We start from the raw sequence: 6,419 nt of genomic DNA on the forward strand, positions 1-6,419 counted from the left end.
GTACTATGTCCGCAGTCTCTGGTCATCTCCTGTACTATGTCCGCAGTCTCTGGTCATCTCCTGTACTAATTCTGCAGTCTCTGGTCATCTCCTGTACTATGTCCGTGTCACGATCTAACAGTAGCTCTATGGATCCACAGTCTGGGATTCCCCAGGGCATGGAGTCTAAGCCCTAGTCTGCTTGTTCACCAGAGCCCCTGATGGTGGGGATGGACTTGGAGCAGGCTGAGACCAGGTCGCGGCCCCCGGGTACACCCAAACTGTAGTAGAGAGGACAGCTAGTGGAACGTAGCTGGGTAAGAGCCTGACGTGAAGAGGCAGGGAAGACCTGAGCGGTAAACGGATAGATACGTGCAGGATGGATGGATGCGGACACACCGTGAAGCAAGTAGCGGAGTCAGACAGGCCGGGTCGGTAACTGTGGAGGCAGAACGGAATCAGAGCAGCAGACAAAGGATAGTTGGGTCACAGGCCAAGTTCAGCAACAGGAGGTCAGACGTTCAGGAGCAGGCATAAGAGTGGTCCAGAGGCAAGCCAGGGGTCAGGGCAGGAGACGGTCAGCAGTAATCAGGAGCAGGCTGGGTTCGGCAAAAAAGGTACACACACAGGATCAGGACACAAGCAGAGGATAAAGACCATACGGCAACTTGGACATTGCAATGGCCAGTTTAAATAGCCCGCCCGGGGGCCGACAGGTGCGCCTGGGTCCTTGTGCCTGCCCGGAGCCGTCATTGGGGACAGGCGCGCCTGGGTCCTAGTGCCCGCCTGCCTACGCATGCGCAGATGCGTGCGCTCGTTCCCTGACAGTCTGTAGTCTCTGGTCATCTCCTGTACTATGTCTGTAGTCTCTGGTCATCTCCTGTACTGTGTCTGTAGTCTCTGGTCATCTCCTGTACTGTGTCCGCAGTCTCTGGTTATCTCCTGTACTATGTCTGTAGTCTCTGGTCATCTCCTGTACTATGTAGTCTTGGTTCCTAATATTTTTTTTCTTGTTTTCCTCCTCTAAAACCTAGGTGTGTCTTATGGTCAGATGCACCTTATGGAGAGAAAAATACGGTATCTATTTCCCAAATCCTTACTAATGTCAGGAGGATCAATTTTACCATTAAAAATTCTCTGTTTCGCCCCAGTGCATGAGGCTCCAGTGTACTGTATAGCTGTGTGTGGAGGGCACTGGCACACTATCCTATCCTGCTGCCAGCAGCCTGTAAAACTCTGAGCTGCTGTTGCTGGAAGTTTAGTACAGTATGAGCCCAGTGGCCAATGCCCTGATTGCAAGCAGTTTGTATTCCAGGCATTCGTCCTTGTGCGCATACTGCCCTAAATAGAAGTATCGCTGAATGCCCTGCCCAGTCCCATCCAGCCACAGCAGCTGTCAGACTCTCCTAGTCGGCAAAAATAGTTAGCACATACAGTGAGTATAAAAAAGAATCACCCCCTTTCAAATAATCACATTTTGTTGCTTTGCAGCCTGAAATGAAGATAGATGCAGTTTTTGTTTTATCCAGCTGTATTTACTCAGTGCATCCAAGTGAAATATTTAACACCAGCATGTCAGAAAAAAATAATAAAAAATTAAAAAACAGAATCACTGAGATGGGAAAAGGATCACCCCCATGTGTCAGTACTTTGTTGAACCATCTTTTGCTTTAATTCCAGCCTTTAGTCTGTTGGGATATGTCTCTGCTAACTTTGCACATCTAGACTTTGCAATATATGCCCGCTCTTCTTTGCAGAACTGATCAGGTTCAGTTAAATTTAATGGTGACCATTTGTGGACTGCAGTCTTCAAGTCATTCCACAGATTTTCATTGGGATTTAAGTCTGGGCTCTGACTAGGCCTTGCAAGGACATTCACCTTTTTCTCCTTCAACCACTGTGTGCTTTGGGTCATTGTCATGTAAACGTTCTTCCTATTGACGACTTTCTTGCAGAGGGCAGCAGATTTTCCTCAAGAATTTGATGGTATTTTGCCCCATACATTTTTCCTTCTATCCTGACAAGTACTCTAGTCCCTGCTTCAGAGAAACCCCCATCACAAGATACTACCACCTCCATGCTTTACTGTAGCAATTATGTTATTTGGATGGTGAGCTGTATTGGATTTCCGCCAGATATATAGTTTAGTGTTGAGACCAAATCATTCAATTTTAGTCTCATCTGACCATAACACCTTTTTCCATGCGGACTCAGAATCTTCAAGGTAAAGCTCAGTCATGACTGCATGTGGCCTTTCTTAAGGAGCGGCTTTTTTCTTGCAACCCTCCCATACAAGCCACATTTCTGGAGAATTTGTGATATTGTTGTCACATGCACACAATGACCACTCTTTGTCATCAATTCCTGCAACTGCTTCAGAGTTGCTGTAAGCCTCTTGGTATCCTCTCTGACCAGTTTCCTCCTGGATCTTTCACCCAGTCTGGAACAATATCCTGATCCAGGGAGGGTCTGTGTTGTACCAAATATCTTCCACTTCCTAATAATAGACTTCACTGTGCTTCTAGGCATAGATAAAGCCTTAAAATTGTGCCTGTCCACAACTTTATCCTGGAGATCTTTTGACAGTGCCTTGCCACCCATAGTAGACTGTTTGCTTCAGTTGCACTATCAGGGACTGAAATTCTCCAGGAAAGCTCTTTTCATGCTGAGCTAATCAAAATGACCACAACTGAAAACAGTTGAAAGTCAAATGGCTTTGTGTGCCATTAAGAAGGTGATTAGCTATACCTGATTGAGTTTACAAGTCATTTTTAGGAGAGGGTGATCCTTTTTTCAACTCAGTGATTCTGTTTTTTTATTTATTTATTTTTTTTCTGACATGTTGGTGTTATATCTTTTACTTGGATGTTATAAGTTGCAATACAGCTGGATAAAACAAAAACTGTGTCTGTCTTCATTTCAGGCTGCAAAGCAACAAAATGTGATTATTTTAAAGGGGGTGATTCTTTTCTATACCCATTGTATCTTCTAAGTGGATGATAGTTTTGTGAGCAATAAAACAATTACATATCACACCTTAGCTGAATGCCCCTGCCCTCCTCCTCCACTCCAGTAATTATTCAATACCCAGCTGCAAGTGCACATGCGCGCAGCGCCAGGACAGGCCATGCTCTGACCACGCTCCACATGTCCTCGGCTATCAGAGCTAATTATACAGTCAGGTCCATAAATATTGGGACATCGACACAATTCTAACATTTTTGGCTCTATACACCACCACAATGGATTTGAAATAAAACGAACAAGATGTGCTTTAACTGCAGACTGTCAGCTTTAATTTGAGGGTATTTACATCCAAATCAGGTGAACGGTGTAGGAATTACAACAGTTTGCATATGTGCCTCCCACTTGTTAAGGAACCAAAAGTAATGGGACAGAATAATAATCATAAATCAAACTTTCACTTTTTAATACTTGGTTGCAAATCCTTTGCAGTCAATTACAGCCTGAAGTCTGGAACACATAGACATCACCAGACGCTGGGTTTCATCCCTGGTGATGCTCTTCCAGGCCTCTACTGCAACTGTCTTCAGTTCCTGCTTGTTCTTGGGGCATTTTCCCTTCAGTTTTGTCTTCAGCAAGTGAAATGCATGCTCAATCGGATTCAGGTCAGGTGACTGACTTGGCCATTGCATAACATTCCACTTCTTTCCCTTAAAAAACTCTTTGGTTGCTTTTGCAGTCTGCTTTGGGTCATTGTCCATCTGCACTGTGAAGCGGCGTCCAATGAGTTCTGAAGCATTTGGCTGAATATGAGCAGATAATATTGCCCAAAACACTTCAGAATTCATCCTGCTGCTTTTGTCAGCAGTCACATCATCAATAAATACAAGAGAAGCAGCTCCATTGGCAGCCATACATGCCCACGCCATGACACTACCACCACCATGCTTCACTGATGAGGTGGTATGCTTAGGATCATGAGCAGTTCCTTTCCTTCTCCATACTCTTCTCTTCCCATCCCTCTGGTACAAGTTGATCTTGGTCTCATCTGTCCATAGGATGTTGTTCCAGAACTGTGAAGGCTTTTTTAGATGTCGTTTGGCAAACTCTAATCTGGCCTTCCTGTTTTTGAGGCTCACCAATGGTTTACATCTTGTGGTGAACCCTCTGTATTCACTCTGGTGAAGTCTTCTCTTGATTGTTGACTTTGACACACATACACCTACCTCCTGGAGAGTGTTCTTGATCTGGCCAACTGTTGTGAAGGGTGTTTTCTTCACCAGGGAAAGAATTCTTCAGTCATCCACCACAGTTGTTTTCCGTGGTCTCTGATTCTTTTGGTGTTGCTGAGCTCACCGGTGCGTTCCTTCTTTTTAAGAATGTTCCAAACAGTTGTTTTGGCCACGCGTAATGTTTTTGCTATCTCTCTGATGGGTTTGTTTTGTTTTTTCAGCCTAATGATGGCTTGCTTCACTGATAGTGACAGCTCTTTGGATCTCATCTTGAGAGTTGACAGCAACAGATTCCAAATGCAAATAGCACACTTGAAATGAACTCTGGACCTTTTATCTGCTCATTGTAATTGGGATAATGAGGGAATAACAAACACCTGGCCATGGAACAGCTGAGAAGCCAATTGTCCCATTACTTTTGGCCCCCTAACAAGTGGGAGGCACATATGAAAACTGTTGTAATTCCTACACGGTTCACCTGATTTGGATGTAAATACCCTCAAATTAAAGCCGACAGTCTGCAGTTAAAGCACATCTTGTTCGTTTCATTTCAAATCCATTGTGGTGGTGTATAGAGCCAAAAATGTTAGAATTGTGTCAATGTCCCAATATTTATGGACCTGACTGTAGCTGAGGGGATTGGAGAAGAGGCCTCAGCACCAACACCTCTGACTGGGGGAGCTTAAGATGCACCGTCGGATGGCGGGGCGGCAAAAAGGAAGCCAGCACAGACTTCAGAGCAACCCTGATCGAACCGCCAGTCTCCAGTACCACAGCGGACCCCTCCAGCCAAGATGGCGCCGGTACAGAAGGGGACACCGTGCGGCAGCCAGCTATCCCACCGGCAGCAGCGAATACACTGGGAGATCCTTTCTCCTCACAGTCCCAGGAAGACCCACAATCACAGTGGTCATTACCGGGTGGTGGACAATAATTCCCACCTGGGGGAGACATGGGGAGTGCAGCCTCCCCGGCCTCCTCTATGGCAGGGGTGTCAACCATGCGGCCCTCCAGCTGTTGTGAAACCCATCATGCCTTTACCTGTCAATCTTGCAATGCCTTATGGGATAAAAATATGGCAGAACTAGCCGATGTCATTCTGAGTCAGAATAGGTCCCCTGAACAACTGCCCCCAGCACTACCGGCTTCATATGCAGGAGATGAAGTGCTTATAGCCAGATTCTCCACATTATTGCAGTAGGAATTATCTAAAGCTTGTGCCATCATAACCACTGACATTAAAAGTGACTTTCAATGTATAGGGGAAAGGCTGCACTCTACTGAATCCAAATTGGATGGCACTGTCAAAAGGGTTAACCAGAATTCTAATCTGATAGCAACTTTACAAGACCAACTGGATCAGGCTCAAGTCAAGATACTGTAGAAGACCTTGAGAATAAATCACGACAATATAACTTTAGGATTAGAGGTCTTCTGGAATCGGTAGTAGATCTGGAACCGGTTATACATGCTCTGATGCAGGACTTAATCCCAGATATCATTCCACACCAGATGGAGTTGGACCGCTTTCATAGGGCCTTGACGGCCCCTAGATCTGATAGATTACCCAGGGACATTATCCAAGGAGGAATAAAGATGACAGCTAGAACCAGACATGAGCTCATCCTTCAGGGACACCAAATTCAAATTTTCAATGACATCTCTCCACTGACCATTCAAAAGCGACGTTCACAGAAACCACTACTGATGCAGCTAATGAAATGCCAAATTAAATATTGTTGGTCCTTTCCCTTTCGGCTCTCCTTTACTTTCAGAGGAAAGACACACTCATTCTCAAGCTTCAAAGATGGAGAAGAAATCGTCATGGGACTGTGTCTGATTTCACAGAACTCGCCCCCTGCCAGACCATCTACTTCTCCACCCAGACCGGTCTCTCTGTTATGGTCACAGCCGACAAGATCAGCTTTCAAGAAGGCCAGGTTACCTACATGTATACTGAGGAAGGGTCTGCCATAATTCACCTGCCATCATAGGCAGAGCCACTACTTCGGATGCTACCTGTAGTTGTTCAGTTTATATCCCCCTCCTGTCTACCATACTGGATAACTGTGGGGGAGGAAAAAGATTTTATGGTCTCATATGTTCAGAATACCCTTGTTGGGTTATGTACGTTTCTTCTAGTTGGAAACATAAGAAAGTATACTCGGCCTCCCTCATCTTGTTCCCCTTCTGACATGGGTTAAAAGATAAGATGTGCCGAAGCGGAACCGCATAACACTTGCT

This window comes from Staurois parvus, unplaced genomic scaffold (assembly GCF_062004578.1).
Source record: "Staurois parvus isolate SC_StPar_1 unplaced genomic scaffold, SC_StPar_1.0 ptg000727l, whole genome shotgun sequence".
NCBI lineage: Eukaryota > Metazoa > Chordata > Amphibia > Anura > Ranidae > Staurois > Staurois parvus.